This window comes from Macrotis lagotis, chromosome 5, assembly GCF_037893015.1.
Source record: "Macrotis lagotis isolate mMagLag1 chromosome 5, bilby.v1.9.chrom.fasta, whole genome shotgun sequence".
NCBI lineage: Eukaryota > Metazoa > Chordata > Mammalia > Peramelemorphia > Peramelidae > Macrotis > Macrotis lagotis.
The window spans coordinates 201,129,179-201,146,048 of record NC_133662.1 but is presented as its reverse complement, the minus strand read 5'-3'; the positions used below and the strand labels follow the sequence as shown (position 1 = coordinate 201,146,048).

The 16,870-nt window shown below is 40.1% G+C and overlaps 1 long non-coding RNA gene across 3 annotated transcripts in view; it reads left to right on the top strand.

Annotated features, from left to right (window-relative positions):
• LOC141488302 (uncharacterized) overlaps nucleotides 1-16,870 on the top strand; it is a 57,816-nt gene that overhangs the window by 22,168 nt on the left and 18,778 nt on the right. The gene's annotated exons all lie outside the window — the stretch shown is intronic.

The following is a 16,870-nucleotide window of genomic DNA, read 5'->3' as shown; positions in this document are numbered from 1 at the left end:
GTTAGGATTTGTTTTCTCAGGAAATGATACTCACCTGGGCTCACTTGGTCAAGAGTAAAACCCAGACCTGGATCTAACATTAGAGTACTAAGGAAATAATGCTCTAATCTGGAAAATTTAGGACTGTCCCACAAATATTTAAAGGGTTGTCATATAATAGAGAGAACAGATTTTTATCATCTTTGAGTCCAAGACTCAGAAATAGAGTCAACAGGAAGTGGACCAGCTCTATATTTATAGAAACTTCCTAACAACTTGTACTAACTTGGAACTGGCTGGATTGCTTTCTTTGGTAATGATTTCTCCATCTATGAATGTGTTCAAGAAGAGGCTATGCAACTTACCAAGGGGGAATGGCCCCAGCCAAACACAAAACTGGGAGAGTTCTCCTAATCCCATTCTAAAAATGACAAACCTAAGATTAGAAGAAACTAGTCATTAACAGGTCAAGAGTGACCTAGAGATCTTGACCTAATGCAACTGAGTTTGCACAATTAGGTAATTGAAAATTATCCCACTCACCCCCTGTGACGATTTGGGTTCATCAACATAACATATGTTGTATGATGGGGGATCATATTAAGGACATGTCATGGGATGGGCAGAACTCTTAGACGGTAACTCAAATTTTGAAATGAAAATCCATGTGGGAGGGGAAAGAATTTCTAAAGACTATGTATTACCTAATGTAACACCACCTTGTGCCTCACACTGGGTAGGCACCCATATCCTGCAAGATTTGTGAATAAAGTATTCAATTTTTCTATCACTCCAACAGATTTCTTTCTTTTATAGATAACACATTGGATCATAGATTGACAGAGATAAGAGTAGTACAAGTAGGTAGGCAAAGAATCCAGCTGCCTAGACTTGAAAATGTAGGTGAAGACAAGAGAGGTTTATTAACTTTTTTTGAAATAATCATTTAAAGAATTGCTTTTATAAAATTATAAAATTTGAAAATTGGGGGAAGGGCCCACATCCCAGAAATCATTTAGTCAAGGTTATACATGAAAGGAATCTTCACTGTAACATACTGATAAGTGGTTTAAGCAGTGCCTTTTATTTTTATCTCACAGTCAATTCCATGTTTCATATATTGAGTTTCAAATCTCAGCCATCTGACCATACCCTGAAGTACTTAATCTCCTTAGTTTTTTAATTCCTTTCTTGGGTCTAAACTATCCTATTTATGAGTGAGTGAAAACAAACCTCCAGAACTCACAGTATCTAGCCTAGGGTTTATAGATATCTTATCCTATCTCCAGAGGTTTAGCTATTGACTAATTTGGGGGTAATCTATGGATCTCAGGCAATGGGACAAAGTTGAAGGATTTTTGAAAGAATAAAAGAATTACCTGGGGCCAGGAATGTGAGGTAACATTTATCTATCTGTCCTTAAATTGTGTAATATTGCTGTGGACCCTATTTTGAACATACCAAGCTTCTTTCTAGATTGTACAATTCCTGACTCTTACCTTATTTATTTATAATTTTTATATACCACTCTGCCATTGGCCCAGGGAGCAAGCTTCATCTGATCCCCCCCTGTTACTTTAACTTTGTTCTGTAGCTACTGGCTACTTGAGTTCGGTTCTGCTTATGAGGAGGAATCATTATTCAGATTTGGGAAAGCAAGGGTGGAAATAAAACAAAAATTTATTAAAAAGGTCACAAGACATAGGAAGGGATAGGGAGAGGGAGAGGGAGAGGGAGAGAGAGAGAGAGATGAAAAGAACAGTCAAGTAGCATTGGCTGGGCCATAGGTCAGAGAAGACTGGTAGCCCTGAGCTGCAGTTCAACCCAGGTTTTTATGTCTTGCCTCTCATCCAGAGAGCAAAAAATGAACTCCTTTTCTCTTATTGGACCAGGAATTAGGTAGAGGGTGAAGCCAAATTTTACATTAAACAATCAAAGGCACATCAAGAATGGGGGGGGAGGGTCTCCACCCAAGCAGCCTTTAAGATTACAATTGTTTCTCTTACAGTCATAATTCTCTACTTCTAATCAATTTACATCTCAAGAGTAGGTGGTGGTCAATTTATATCTCCACCCAATTTCTACATTCACAACTCTGTTCATCTTTCCCCTGCATCAGAACTACTGTGACAATTATAATTCAACTGGGTCAGACTATCTGTCAATCAGTACTATTAAAAAGAACACCATACAGAAATTTATAGTCTTTTTTGGGAGTATAAAGAAGGAGTGAGCATCCTTACTAATCTAGAGAAGAAACATTTAAGTCCTGTCTTGGACATGTCTTGTAATTGATGTAGAAATGAAAGGGGATGTGCAGAAAAGTAGAAGATAAAAATGGAATGCTTCAAAGGACTCCTGTTTAATCTCTTATGATTTCTGAAAATGCAGTTCTGGAGTCCCTACAAGAAACCTGATAGTCAATTTGGGGGCAGGGAAAATATGTAGGATTTGTATGGTATATTCTTTAAGCCTGTGATCTTCAAATGAGGGAGAAAAGTAACATAGAGATACAGAGGTTCCCTTCAGTTTAGACAGTCCTTTCTGGTAAAGTTCAGGTCAACACTGATGGAAGATAAATCAAGTGAACCCCTGTAGGAAAGGGGGACTGCTTCTAGAGCAAGGGATATTTCCATCAATATTCAGGGACTTCACATGAGCTTATAATATGGTAATATCATCAGGCAAGGACTCAGATTGGTGTGATATTCTTTTTAAGAAAAGGGAAGTGTCACACCTCTCAGACTAGCCAATATGACCAAAAAAGGACAATGATCAATGTTGGAAGGGATGTGGGAAATCTGGGACACTAATACATTGTTGGTGGAGCTGTGAACTTATCCAACCTTTCTGGAGAGCAATTTGGAACTACACCCAAAGGGCAATAAAAATGTTCATTACCCTTTGATCCAGCAATACCCCAAATGGGTCTATACCCTGAAAAGATTATGAAAAATGGTAAAAATATCACTTGTACAATAATATTCATAGCAGCCCTGTTTGTGGTGGCAAAGAATTGGAAATTAAGTGAATATCCTTCATTTGGGGAATGGCTTAACACACTGTGGTATATGTATGTCATGGAATACTATTGTTCTATTAGAAAGCAGGAGGGATGAGAATTCAGGGAAGCCTGGAGGGATTTGCATGAACTGATGCAGAACAAAATGAGCAAAACCAGAAAACATTGTGCACCTTAAGAGCAACATGGGGGTGATGATCAACCTTGATGGACTTGTTCATTCCATCAGTGCAACAAACAGGGACAATTTTGGGCTATCTGCGATGGAGAATACCATCTGTATCCAGAGAAAGAATTGTGGAATTTGAACAAAGACTAAAGACTATTACCTTCAATTTAGGAGAAAAAAACCCCATTATATTATTATGTAATTTTTCTTATACTTTATTTTTCTTCCTTAAGGATATGATTTCTTTCTCATCACATTCAACTTAGATCAATGTATATCATGGAAACAATGTAAAGACTAACAGACTGCCTTATGTGGGGGTGGGGGGAGAGAAGCACAATTGGAGAAAAATTGTAAAACTCAAAATAAAATCTTTCTTGAATGGAAAAAAATTTTAAAAAGAAAAAAAGAAAAGGGAGGTAGAAGGGCATTAGGTGGCACAGTGGATAGAGCACTCACTCTGGAATTAGGAGAACCTGAGTTCAAATCCGACCTCAAACTCTCATTAATCAGCTATGTGACCTTGGACAAGTCACTTAACCCCATTGCCTTGCCAAAAAAAAAAAGCGAGAAGGAAGGAGGATGAGAAGGAAAAAGAAGAGAAAAGGAGAAAGCCACAAAGCTAGGCTCAAAGGAAAGAAAACAGAGAGATAGTCAACATTTATTATACACCTAAAGTATTACAGATAGTATGCTTAGCACTGGAGATAATTTTTTTTAAGTTTTTGCAAGGCAGTGGGGTTAAATGACTTGCCCAAGGCCACATAGCTAGGTTGGTGTGATATTTGAACTCAGAGACTCCTGACCCCAGGGCCAGTCCTCTATCCACTGCACCACCTAGCTGCCCCTGGGGATAAATTTTTAAGGAGCAACAGAACTGCTGTCACTGAATACAGACTGAAGCACACTTTTTTTCTCTCACTTTATTTTTCTTGAGGTTTCTCTTTCTTTATGGTGGGGAGAATTATGTTTACTTTTATAACATGACTATTGTAGTAATGGGAAAAATAGAATGAAATAATTTCTTAAGGAGCTTACAGTCATGCTGGACTTTGATGGCACTCAAGTTAAGGTGAAACTACAATGGAAGAAACCCCAAGAGATTGATGGCACTGTTTCCTCTTGCCACAGGCAGGGACTTTGAATTCTGAATGAGCTTTGATCCTTTTCCCTTTTTTATTCCTCAGCTATGTTGGAGATCTACAAGGACTAAAGAAGGATTAGATTATAACTGCTCTGAAAGTGATACATTATTTTTATCTAGAGTGGCTGAGAATATGTTTTACTATTTTCACTTCCTTAAAGGATTAGTCACAATTTTGATAGTCTTTTAAAGTTCAGTCAAGGAAGACAAATCCAACAAGAAGAGAGTCAGAGGGTGGCTAGGTGGCTCAGTGGATAAAGCACCGGACCTGGAGTCAGGAGTACCTGGGTTCAAGTCTGGTCTCAGACACTTAATAATTACCTAGCTGTGTGGCCTTGGGCAAGCCACTTAACCCCATTTGCCTTGCAAAAACCGAAAAAAAAAAAAGAGAGAGTCAGAGACTGATGACATTGTTTCCTCTTTCAACTGGGAGGAACTCTGAATTCTGAATGACCTTTGATCTTTTCCCCTCTTTTACTCCTCAGCTATGTAAAAGACCTATAAGGACTAAAGGAGGATTAGATAATAACTGTTTTGAAAGTGGTGCATTGGGGGCAGCAGAGCCAAGATGGTGACAAGAGAGGACCATCTCTTAGGTGCTCTCAAACAAAACTTATAAACTAAGGACTCTAAATTTTCAAGAGACAGAATCCACAGAGGGATCCAGTGAGGCAGTTCTCCAACTCAAGGTAACCTGGAAAAGAGCAGAAAGGCTCTGCTCCCCGGGGTAGGAGGGGTGGCCCACCACAGGGATGGCTTGCCAGAGTGAAAGAATGTCAGCCTCCCAGAGGCAGCCCCAGGACCCTGGGAGTCATGTCTCATGGCAGTGGGGGCAGTTTCCTGACTTATACCCCAGGGAGCACCAGGAACAACTTGGGGGATAAGTGGGGGCACCTCTGCCAGAGCAAGCACATGAAGCCCAGACCTCAGGGCACACAGTGAGCAGCATGGCCAGGGCAGCTCACATCCAGGCACCAGAAGCAGGCAGAGCCAGGAAGCAGGAGCCCCCAGGGCATGAGTGCTGAGACTAGGGAGGGGAGTGGAGAGAGACTTGTGAGCACTGTCCTCTGTCCCTCGAGCAGGACTCTGGGGTTCTGACCACATTCAGACCCTGATCGCAGTTTAGGACCCCCATAGGACAGTACACCCCCCCACCTCAGCCCTGTGGCAGAGGGGGACACTTGTGGTCATTCACAAATCAGGAGGGAAAACAAATCCTCACACACGGAGATCCTTGTGTGTGGGGGGTGTCCCACTAATACTCAAAAGCTCAGGAAGCACCCCAAAATCAGGCACAGGCTGGGGAAATGAGTAAGCAGAGAAAAAAGAGGAACACCATTGAGAAATACTTTGCCTGTGATCCCAAGAAGGATCAAAACACTAAATCTGAAGATGAGGAAATACAAGCTCCTGCATTTTAAGACTTCAAGAAAAACAGAAAATGGGCTCAGGCTATGACAGAGCTCAAAAAAGACTTTGAAAATCAAGTGAGGGAAGATGGCAACAAGAGAAGATTGTCTCTTAGGTGCTCTCTCAGTGAGGCAGTTCTCCTACTCAAGGTAACCTGGAAAAGAGCAGAAAGGCTCTGCTACCCAGGGTTGGAGGGGCAGTGCGCCAGAGGGATGGCCCGACAGAGCAAAAGAACTTCTGTCTCCTGGAGGCAGCTCCAGGGTGCTGGGAGCCATGGCTCACAGCAGTGGGGGAGTTTCCTGATCTATGCCCTGGGGAGCACCGGGCACAAATTGGGGGAACAGTGGGGACCTCTGCCAGAGTGAACATGTGAAGCCCAGCCCTCGGGGCACACAGCGAGCAACTTGGTCTTTCTCCCAGACCAGGAAACAGAAGCAGGTGGAGCCAGTAAGCAGGAGCCCCCAGGGCATGAGCCCATTGAGCTGAGGGAGGGGAGTGAAGAGAGACTGTTGAACTCTGTCCTCTGCCTGGGAACAGGAATCTGGGGCTCTAAACACATTCAGATCCTGATCACAGTCTAGGCCCCCCCCATAGAACAGCAGGGCCACCCCCCTCACCTCAGCCCTGTGGCAGAGGGGGGCACATATGGTCATTCACAGACCAGGAGGGAGGACAGAGCCTCATACACTGAGACCCTTGTGGGAGTGTCCGAAAAACTCAGGAAGTACTCCAAAAACAGGCTAAGGCTGGGAAAATGAGCAAGCAGAGAAACAAGAGGAACACCATTGAGAAATATTTTGCCTGTGAGCCCAAGAAGGATCAAAACACTCAGTATAAAGATGAAGAAACACAAACTCCTGCATCTAAAGACTCCAAGAAAAACAGAAATTGGGATCAGGCTATGACAGAGCTCAAAAAAGACTTTGAAAATCAAATGAGGGAGTTAGAAGAAAAACTGGGAAAAGAAATGAGAGAGATGCAGGACAAACATGAAAATGAAGTAAGCAGCTTAGTCAAGGAAATCCAAAAAAATGCTAAAGAAAATAGCATGCTAAAAACCAGCTTAGGTCAGATGGATAAAACAGTTCAAAAAGTTATTGAGGAGAAGAATGCTTTAAAAAAAGCAGAATTGGCCAGATGGAAAAAGATAAGAAAGCTCTCTGAGGAAAACAAATCCTTCAGACAAAGAATAGAATTCAGGGAGATTGCTGAATTCATGAGAAATCAGGACTCGATACTTCAAAACCAAAAGAATGAAAAATCAGAAGAAAATGTGAAACATCTCATTGAAAAAATAATTGATATGGAAAACAGATTTAGAAAGTCATGATCAGGAAAGGAGCCTTGACATCATTTTCAAGTACTACAGGAAAATTGCCCTGATATCCTAGAAGCAAAGGGCAAAATAGAAATGGAGAGAATCCATCGATCTCCTCAAGAAAGGGATCTAAAAAAAACAACCCCCCAGGAATATTATAGCCAAGTTCCAGAATTCCCAAGTCAAATAGAAAATATTACAAGCAGCCAGAAGGACACAATTGAAATATCATGGAGCTGCAATCAGGATCTCACAGGACTTAGCAGCAACTACATTAAAGGCTCATAGGGCTTGGAATATACTATTCTGGAAGTCAAAAGAGCTCAGAATGCAACTGAGAATCAAGTACCCAGCAAAACTGAATGTCCTCTTCCAGGGAAAAAGATGGACTTTCAATGAACCAGGGGAATTTCAAGTGTTCCTGTTGGAATGGCCAGAGCTGAACAGAAGGTTTGATCTTCAAATACAGGACTCAGGTGAAGCATAGAGAGTGGAGAAGGGGAAAATATGAGGGACTTAATGATGATGAATTGCATGTATTCCTGTATAGAAAAATGACACTGATAATACTCATATGAACCTTCTCAATTAACAGATTAGGTAGAAGGAGCTTTTATAGATGAAGCACAGGAGAAAGCTGAATTTGAAGATACAATGTGGTGTAAAAATGGAGTCAATAGATAAAAGGGAAATGTAATGGGAGAAAGAAAAAGGAAAGGGGGAATAGGCTAAGATATTTCATATAATAAGATTTTTCTTTATTACAATGAGCTATTGCAATGATATGGAAGGGGGAAAGGCAAGGGGGAAATGAGGGAATCTTTGCTCTCATCAGAGGTGGCTAGAAGAAACAGCATATATACTCAATGGGGTATAGGCATCTGGACTAAGAAGAGAAGGGGGACAGGGGGAAGGGGAGGATGTGAGTGATGGAGAGGAGGATGGACCATGGGGGGAGAGTAGTCAGATATAACACATTTTCTTTACTTCTTGCAAGGGGCTGGGATTGGATGGCCTATCCAGGACCATAGGGCCAGGTGGATGCTGGGCCTAAGGGGTGGTATGTGGGCTCAGGGCCTCTTGGCCCCAGGGCCAGGGATCTATCTGCTTTGCCACTCAGCTACCCTACAACAGAGACAGAGTGAAAGGAGAGAGAGAATTTAGCATAAGGTAGTGGAGAAATATGAAAGGAGGGAGTTGCCATCAGCAATGGCAAATGTGGAAAAATATGGAAGTAACTTTTGTGGTTGACTTATCATAAAGAATGTGATCCACCCATGACAGAGCTGGAGGTGTTGGAACACAGACTGAAGCACATTTTTTATTATTATTATTTTTGGGGGAGGTTGCAGGGCAAATGGGGCGGGGTGGCCTGCCTGGGGCCACACAGCTGGGTGATTGTTGGGTGTCTGAGGCTGGATTTGGACCCAGGTGCTCCTGGCTCAGGGGCCAGTGCTCCATCCACCACCCAGCTGCCCCTACTATTATTTTTACTATTTTATTTTATTTTGGATCTTTTTTTTTTTTTTGGTTTTTGTAAGACAATGGGGTTGGGGTAGCTTGCATGGGGTCACACAGCTGGATAATTGTTGGGTGTATGGGGCTGGATTGGGGCTCGGGTGCTCCTGGCTCCAGGGCTGGTGCTCCATCTACTGCGCTACTTGGCCATACCTACAATTATTATTATTTTTTTTATTTTAATTTTAATTTTTTTCTCTCCCCTTTACTTTATCACTCATGTGGGTCTATATTTTTCAGGGGAGGGGTATAATGTTTTCTCTTAAACAGGAATATTTTAGTAATGTATAAAAAAATTTGTACAAAATAAGAATAAGTAAATAAATGGAGAAAAAAAACTTAAAAAAAAAAGAAAGTGGTGCATTGTTTTATCTAGAGTTGCTGAGAAAATGTTTGCTATTTGATTCACTTCCTTAAAGGATTAGTAACAATTCTCATAGCCTTTAAAAGTTCATTCAAGGAAGACAATTAAGAAGAGAGCCAACCTTGGAAGAACTCAGTTTTGTTTTGGTTTTTTTTTTGTTAGTTGGTTTTTTTTTTTTTTTTAGGTTTTTGCAAGGCAAATGGGGTTAAGTGGCTTGCCCAAGGCCACACAGCTAGGTAATTATTAAGTGTCTGAGACCAGACTTGAACCCAGGTACTCCTGACTCCAGGGCCAGTGCTTTATCCACTACACCACCTAGCTGCCTCAAAGAACTCAGTTTTTAAGAGGAATTGCCTTTATGTCTTTCCCTTGTTGTTCTTCCAGTGTCTTGGGGGATATCTCTTTTGTCCTGGTTCCCCACTGAAAAGGGTACCATTTTTATAGTGATTAACTGGCCAAGTAGGAGTCAATGAACACTGAAGGAGTGCCAGGAAGACACAATGAGAAAATAAGGAATATGGGAGTCCTGCAGCTTCAGAAGCATGTTAACTCGACCACATGGTCCTTAATGTGTGCCTCTCCACTAGTATATTCTATTTTTTTTATTTTTGCAAGGCATTGGGGTTAAGTGACTTGCCCAAGGTCACACAGCTAGGCAAATATTAAGTATCTGATATTAGAATTTGAAGTCAGGTCCTCCTAATTCCAGGGCCAGTGCTCTATTCACTGCACCACCTAGCTGCCCCCAGTATATTCTGTTTATGTGACCTCCAGTAATATGTTCTATTTATGTGACTCCCCCTTTCCACTGAAGTTCAATGTATTTGTGGGACAGCACACCCTAGGATTATATGAAATTGTCTTTTCAGTAAATGCCTTTGATTTAAACTAATTGTATCACTAACTAGTAACTGTAAATACATTGGTGTGGGCTCACAAACTATAACTTTAGTAGTTCATACACAAGTAAGACACTGAATGTGGAATATCAATCCCTCTGGAGGTCCCAGTCCAGAAATGTAAGTTGGGAGGGAATTAGTCAAAAAGAGGCAATAGATCTTGTTTCATGTCCTGATTAACCTATATAGCAACAGAGTGACATATCAGTTGGGAATTTAGCTATTTAAATAATTATCACCTCAAAATGACTTTAGGAAATCTTGTTGTAATTAAAGGGACTGCTACTCAGCTCTTTTGTGTTTTTACTCTTGACCTTCCTCCCTGTTTTCTCAATCCTCACCCACTCTGACTTGACTTGAAATAGCTGCTTTCCGGGGCACTGTGATCTACTATCTAAATGATTCACCAGCTAACACCCTAAAACTCACAGTCCTGCTGCTCAGGACTCCTCAAACGTTGCCAGGGAGTGCTTTTAACTTCCATAAATGTATGCTTGCTTTATCACAGCTGGGCTCTAACTGCTGTACAAGCATCTTAGTTTTCTTACTGACTCCAGTGGAGATAGTGATTGACTTTTGAATAGACGGCTAATAGTAAGGAAGTGAGGCAGGGAGCCTGTTATAGCTCAAGCAAAGTGCCACTCCAGAGCTCTTAGTAGTGCATCCCACAGCCACCAAGGCATTTCACTTTTCCCTGTTTTATAACTAGAAACCTAGATAAAGGTGAACTTTATTTCTCTATGATGCTTGGAGAAGAAGAGAGTGAAAAAGCACTCAGTATTCAAATGCACTTAGCAATAGCTGCTGAGACTCTAGCTAAGGTTTATTTCATTTCCTTTTTTTGTTCCAATTAAAGCTAGATAAATGTGAACTTTATCCCTATATGATGCTGGAGAAGAAGAGGGTGGAAAAGCACTCAATATTCAAATGCACTTAGCAATGGCTGCTGAAAATCTATCAAAAGTTTATTTCATTTCCTTTTCTGTTCCAATTAAATGCTCTCATCAATTTGATGCTGTGGTCTACTTTGTTAGAGTAGTAATAATGAGAATCTAGACTTAAGTTGGAATTAGAAGTCTCTAATTTTACCCTGTGGCATGGGAATGAGCCATAATTGTGGTTACTTATTTCCAAGGTGAACCTCAATCATGGAATGAGCCATGATTGAGGTTCACTTATTTCCAAAATAATCCTCTTTGAATCTAGTAATTTGTGGGAACATTAGAGTGGAATAGAGAGGAAGCCGAAATAGCAGTTCCATTTTTTTTCTCATATCTGTTGTTGAGGTTTGTCCTTTGTTCTCCAAGAGGATCATGACATCATCAGGGAGATGATGCCATGACATCCACACCAATTGGATTTGAGTGAGGGGGACTATGCTGAGTCTACCAGCCTCACTTTCTCCTTTGGAGACATCAGCCAGATGTGGATCAGGATGACAGGAGGCTAGGTGATGTAGTAGACAGAGCATCAGCCCTGGAGACAGGAGGACCTGAGTACAAATATGACCTCAGATACTTGGTACTTCCAAGCTGTGTGATCCTAGGCAAGTCATTTAACCCTGATTGCCTCACATCTAGAAGCTAGGAAGACACAGAAGGAGAGGGACAGAAACCAGATCTGTGAGGAAATTCCCTCTATCATTGCAGTTTGGTGCCCTCTCTGCAGTATCAGTCCTAGTTACCTAAAGCTCTGAGGGGAGGCTTGAACCCTTGTAATAATACAGCAACAAAAATAACAACTGGTGTATATGTAGTGCATTACTTTGAGGTTAGCAAAGCACTTTACAAATATTAACAACCTGAGATGTGGGCACTAATTGTTAGCCCCATTTTATAAAAGAAGAAACTGAGGTAAAGAGCCATTATGTGACTTGTCTAAGATCATACAGCTAGTAAGTATCTGAGGACAAATTTGAATGCATATTTTCCAGACTTCTATCCACTGGGCCATCTAGCTACTTTAAGATCTTTTTGACTTCCAGGCCAATTCTATGCACTGCCTTCCTAAAAGCAGATAGAATCTCAGACATGGGGTTAGAAAGATCTGAGTTCAAATTCAACCTCAGATATGTACTAGTTATGTGTCCTTAGACACATGTTACTTCTTCATCTGCCTCCATTTCTTATATGTAAAATGGAGATAATAAAAGCATCTGGATCCCAAGGTGGTTGTGAGGAATAAATGATAATTATAAAATATTTAGAACAGTGACTTAGGGCGGCTAGGTGGCGTAGTGGATAGAGCATCAGTCTTGGAGTCAGGAGGACCTGAATTCAAATCCAGACTCACACTTAATAATTGCCTAGCTGTGTGATCTTGAGCAAGTCACTTAACCCCATGCCTTAAATAAATACATTTTAAAAATTAAATTAAAAAAAAAAACAGAACAATGACTGGCACTTAGTAGCCACTTAATGACTGTTTTTCCCCTTTCTTCCTCCCTCCATTCCTTTTTCCCTTTCTTACTTCTTTCCTTCCTCCCTTCCTTTTCTCCTTCTTCCTTTTCTTTCCTTCCCTCTTTCTTCCCTTCTTTTCTCTCTTCTTTCCTTTCTTCCTTTTGTTCCTTCCTTCCATCTTTCCTTTTTTCCTTCCTCCCTCCCTTCTTTTCTTCCTCCTTTCTTCCTTCTTTCCTTCCTCCTTCATTCTTCTTTCTTTCCTTCTTCCTTTCTTCCTTTTCTTTCTTCTCTTACCCTCCCTCCCTTCCCTTCCCTTCCTTTTTTCCTCCCTTCCATTTTTCCCTCCCTCCCCCTCCTTCCTCTCCCCTCACTTCCTTCCTACTTCCCTCCCTCATTTCCTTCCTTTCCTTCTTTCCTTCATTCCTCCTTTCTTCCTCCCTTCCATTTTCCCCTCCCTCCCTCCCTTCCTTCCTCCCTCCCTCTTTTCCTTCCTTCCTTCTTTCCTTCCTTCCTTTCTCCTTTCTCCTTTCTCCCTCTTATCCTATTTTTTTTCCTCCTTGAAACTGTATTCAAGCAGAATTGGCAATAACTCTTTGACCCTAGAAACCACCCTGGGCATCATCGTCATTTTTTCCCTTTTATTAAAGATTTTACTTCAGTTTTACAATTCCCCCCCCCCCAATCTTACTTCCCTCCACACCCCACCCCCTCCATGGAAAGCAACATCTTCTTCATTATTAATAGCCCATAGTTAGCTATCCCTTTAAGGTTGGTTTAGCATACATTTATTTTCTTTACTCCCACAGGAGCCTGGATTTCTAAGAGGAAATTTTCATTTGGAACATCAAGGTTGAGCTTGAAAACATCCTTTTTTTATAACCTTTTCTAAACCATATCCCCTGCAGTCTTGCCCACTGTCAACCTTCTTTTTCCCATTGTCCAGCTCTGGCCAGCACCACTGTCCTTCAGAGGACTTTGCAGTCCTATAGAATGGTTGGGTCTTGGCCCTAAAAGGCTGAGTCACCTAAAATGTGCAAGAAAGCTTCCCAAGGAGTCTGCAATGGCTGGGGCTGACTATATTTTGCAGCTACTTGGGGCTGGAGACAACTGGTTGAAGGACAACCTGTCATCTGATAGCTTTGTCCTTAGCCTTAGGTGAAGATGCCTTTTCATTCTTTTGTGGACAAAAAAGTCATGTCCTGCTTCTTGATTAGCTGTAATAGCATTAAAGAGATAAGGCTTTAGGTTTTTAAACAGGAAGAATTGAGTTCATTCACTCAGCCACTCAAGTCACCTAACCTTTGTTTTGCCTCAGTTTCCTCAACTGTAAAACTGAGGATAATTATAGTATCTACTTTCAGGGTTGTGAGGATCAAATTTGTAAATATCTGGCAGATAGGAGGTGTGTAATGATGGCTGTTTCCTTCCTTCCCTACATTAATGTTTAAAGAGTCATATTTGAGATGCAAATTGAACACTCTGCCTTGGTGAAGGCACAGTTTGGATTGTTAATGAATTTTAAATATGTTAAAGTATAATTGTTGTTCAGTTGTGTCAGGCATTTGGGGTTTTCTGAGCAAAAATACTTGATTTGTTATTTTCTTCTCCAGATCATTTTATAGATGAGGAAACTGAGGCAAACAGGGTTAAGTGACTTTTCTAGGGTCACCCAGCTAGTAAAGTGTCTAAGACCAGATTTGAATGCAGGAAAATGATTCCTTCTGACTTCAGACCTGGTACTCCATCCACTGAGCTACCCAGGTGCCCAGTTCAAGTTCAAGAAACCATAGAACATTCTGAAAGTTAGAGCCTAGGTAATTATAGGATTGTAAATGGCTTGAAAGAACTTTAAGATCTTATGATTCCAAGCTAGTGGTTCTCAAGCATTTCAATTTCAGGACCTTTTTACTCTTAAAAATTATTGAGGATATCCCCCAAGAACTTTTGTTAATGTGGGTTATATGCATCGGTATTTACCATAATTAGGTATTTAATGTCTTAGTATTATTAGGAATTGTTTATGAAATTACTGTGACCTTGTCAACCCCCAGAGTTTCAGGGACCCCCACCCTATTTTTGAGAACTGCTAATCTTGTCAATACCATCATATTCTATCAGGGAAACTATCTTGACCAAGGTTCCAAAACTAGCTAGGGGAAGGGGCAAGATTCAAACCAATTGTCCTGATTCCCAGACCAGAGCTCTTCTGACTACACATCATCCTGCTTGGTGAAAAGTCATAATAAAATAAATTACAATATAAGATCCCCAAAGCCTCCTCTCCCAGGAATACCTGTTTTAAATGTCACTGGAAGAGGAAAGGCTAACAAGTAGTGTTAGAATAATTATGGTTTGATGTCTGCATAAGCCACCAGATGGCATCCTGAGCTTTAGTAGCTTTGACTCCCAAGTGACTGAGTACTCTTCTCATGCATTGCAAGAGTCCATCTGGATCCCAACAGCTTCTAGCCCAAGGGCCCTGTTTATATGTCTCTGTTTATAGAAACAGAGCAGCCTTTGTTTCCTGTGGCTCCCAGATTTGGAAATTAACCCCCCCCCTTCTGTCTTCTCTCATTTAGTCTATAGTTAAAAAATGTTAAGATTATCATCATAGCAACATGACAGAAGATAAAACATTTTGAATTTAGAATCAGAGCACTTGATTCAAATCCTGGCTGTGTCACTTAAACTATGTGACCTTGAACAAGTTACTTAGCTTCTCTCCTATTCTGTTTCCCTCTCTGTAAAATTAGGAGCCTGGTTAGATGGTCTTTTCCAATTCTAACTCTATAATCTATCATTTATATCATAATTTTATCAAAATGCCTCTGTCTCCATCCCATTAAGATACTAAATTCTTTCCAGTTGGAAAAGATGATGTTTGTCAAGGAGCATTCAGATGCCCATCTTTTTTCTATGTTGTCTGGCAAGAGATCTGTGCACAAAGATGCATATTTTGATGTGCAAATGTACAATTATAATGTATAATTAATTCATGCTCTAAAAACTATTGTCCTAAACTAACCAGAATCCAATTCTCTAATCACCAAATTCAAGAGACCAATAAATTTCCATTTAAATCTTTTTTCCTCATCCAGTAACAATGGAATTTCATGAAAATTGTTTTGGTCTTATTGTTATTTTTTCTCACTTTGAATTTATTCTAATGTCCTAGAATTTGTAAAAATTAAACTGGCATAGCATTAGATCTAGCTTTATTTTTTTTTTGAGAGTTTCATCATTTGGAAGAGTATCTCCTTTTTTGGAAATCAGTACCTAGAATACTTTTTTGCTGGTTTAGTATAAATCTTGGTATCCAAACATAAGCATTTTTCCAAGTTATTGCTGAGAACAATCCTTGTCCCATAAGACTTAGACATCCTTTTCTGTTTTTTTTTGAGCACTATTTGATTCCTTCTTACCTGCTACACTGCTCTTGAATCCTTTGTAGGATAGTTTCTCCTTTTTCCTCTCCTTTAATCTTCTTTTTCTTCTCTCTTCCCATTTTTTTCACTCTTTATCTCCTTCCTCTATTCTCTCATTTCTTTTCTTGTTTTCTCTCTACCTCTGTATCTGTCTCTTCACTCTGTTTTTCTTATGAATGTGGCACCACATTTGCAGCAAGTAGTTCACCAAGCAAAATTTTCTTTTTTTCTTTGCTCCTACACCAGAGATCCCAAGATTTTACCGTTCTTTACTCTGCTTTGCCATAACCATTCCTTATGCTATCTCAATTCCCATTATCTTTAGCTTCTTTAGAATTTCTCAGCTATACTCTTCTACCTTTCTGAAAGCCTACTTCTTTAGAGACAAGTAAAATATTCTCAAATGATATATCTCTCTTCCCTTGATACTTCAAACTTTCTTTCCTGATCAGACTCTGTGGAGACTAAATCAGCAACATCATCAATCATCTGGTTCAATTTCCATATTATTTCATCATCAAAATGAATTTATTTCCACCTAGATTTCTTTATATTCTTTCTGTAATCTATCATGGGCCAATTACAATTCTTTGAACAAAGACATCCAATCCTCAAGATAAGACAGTATTTCTCTCATGCCACTAAAAGGATGGACTGGTAGAACCTTTTGTATGTTTATCCAAATATTTTACCCAACTTGCCAAATATGTCACAACTTTCTCAATGCATTTAAAATCCCAGCATCTGAATAGTCATATTTGTCAAATCCTCTCTTTTATAGGCCTCCTCTCATTAATCAGTATCTCCCAGGATCTTGCCCTGAATCAAAGGGATTAATTATGATAGAGTTAGAAGGGACCACAAAACCCAACTAATCCAACATCCTTAATATACAGATGAAGAAAATGAAGTCCAGCAATTAAATGACTTGTCCAAGGTTACACAAGCAGTAAGCTTCACAGATGGAGTTTGAACCCGCAACTTCTGTCTCCAAAGATAGCTCTTTTGAAAACTATCTTAGAATTCCCACCTACTTCCCCCTGCTGACTGGGTCAAGATACTAATCTTTTTTTAAATTTTGCCTTTCTAAAGGCAAATTGTTTCTAAACAACTCTAGTTGGTCTGGTGGGGTGGATAAGAAACATATAGATGTTTGTATAGCAATAGATACATAGATATAGATACATGTGTATTTATATATGTATGGATGTACATATTATATG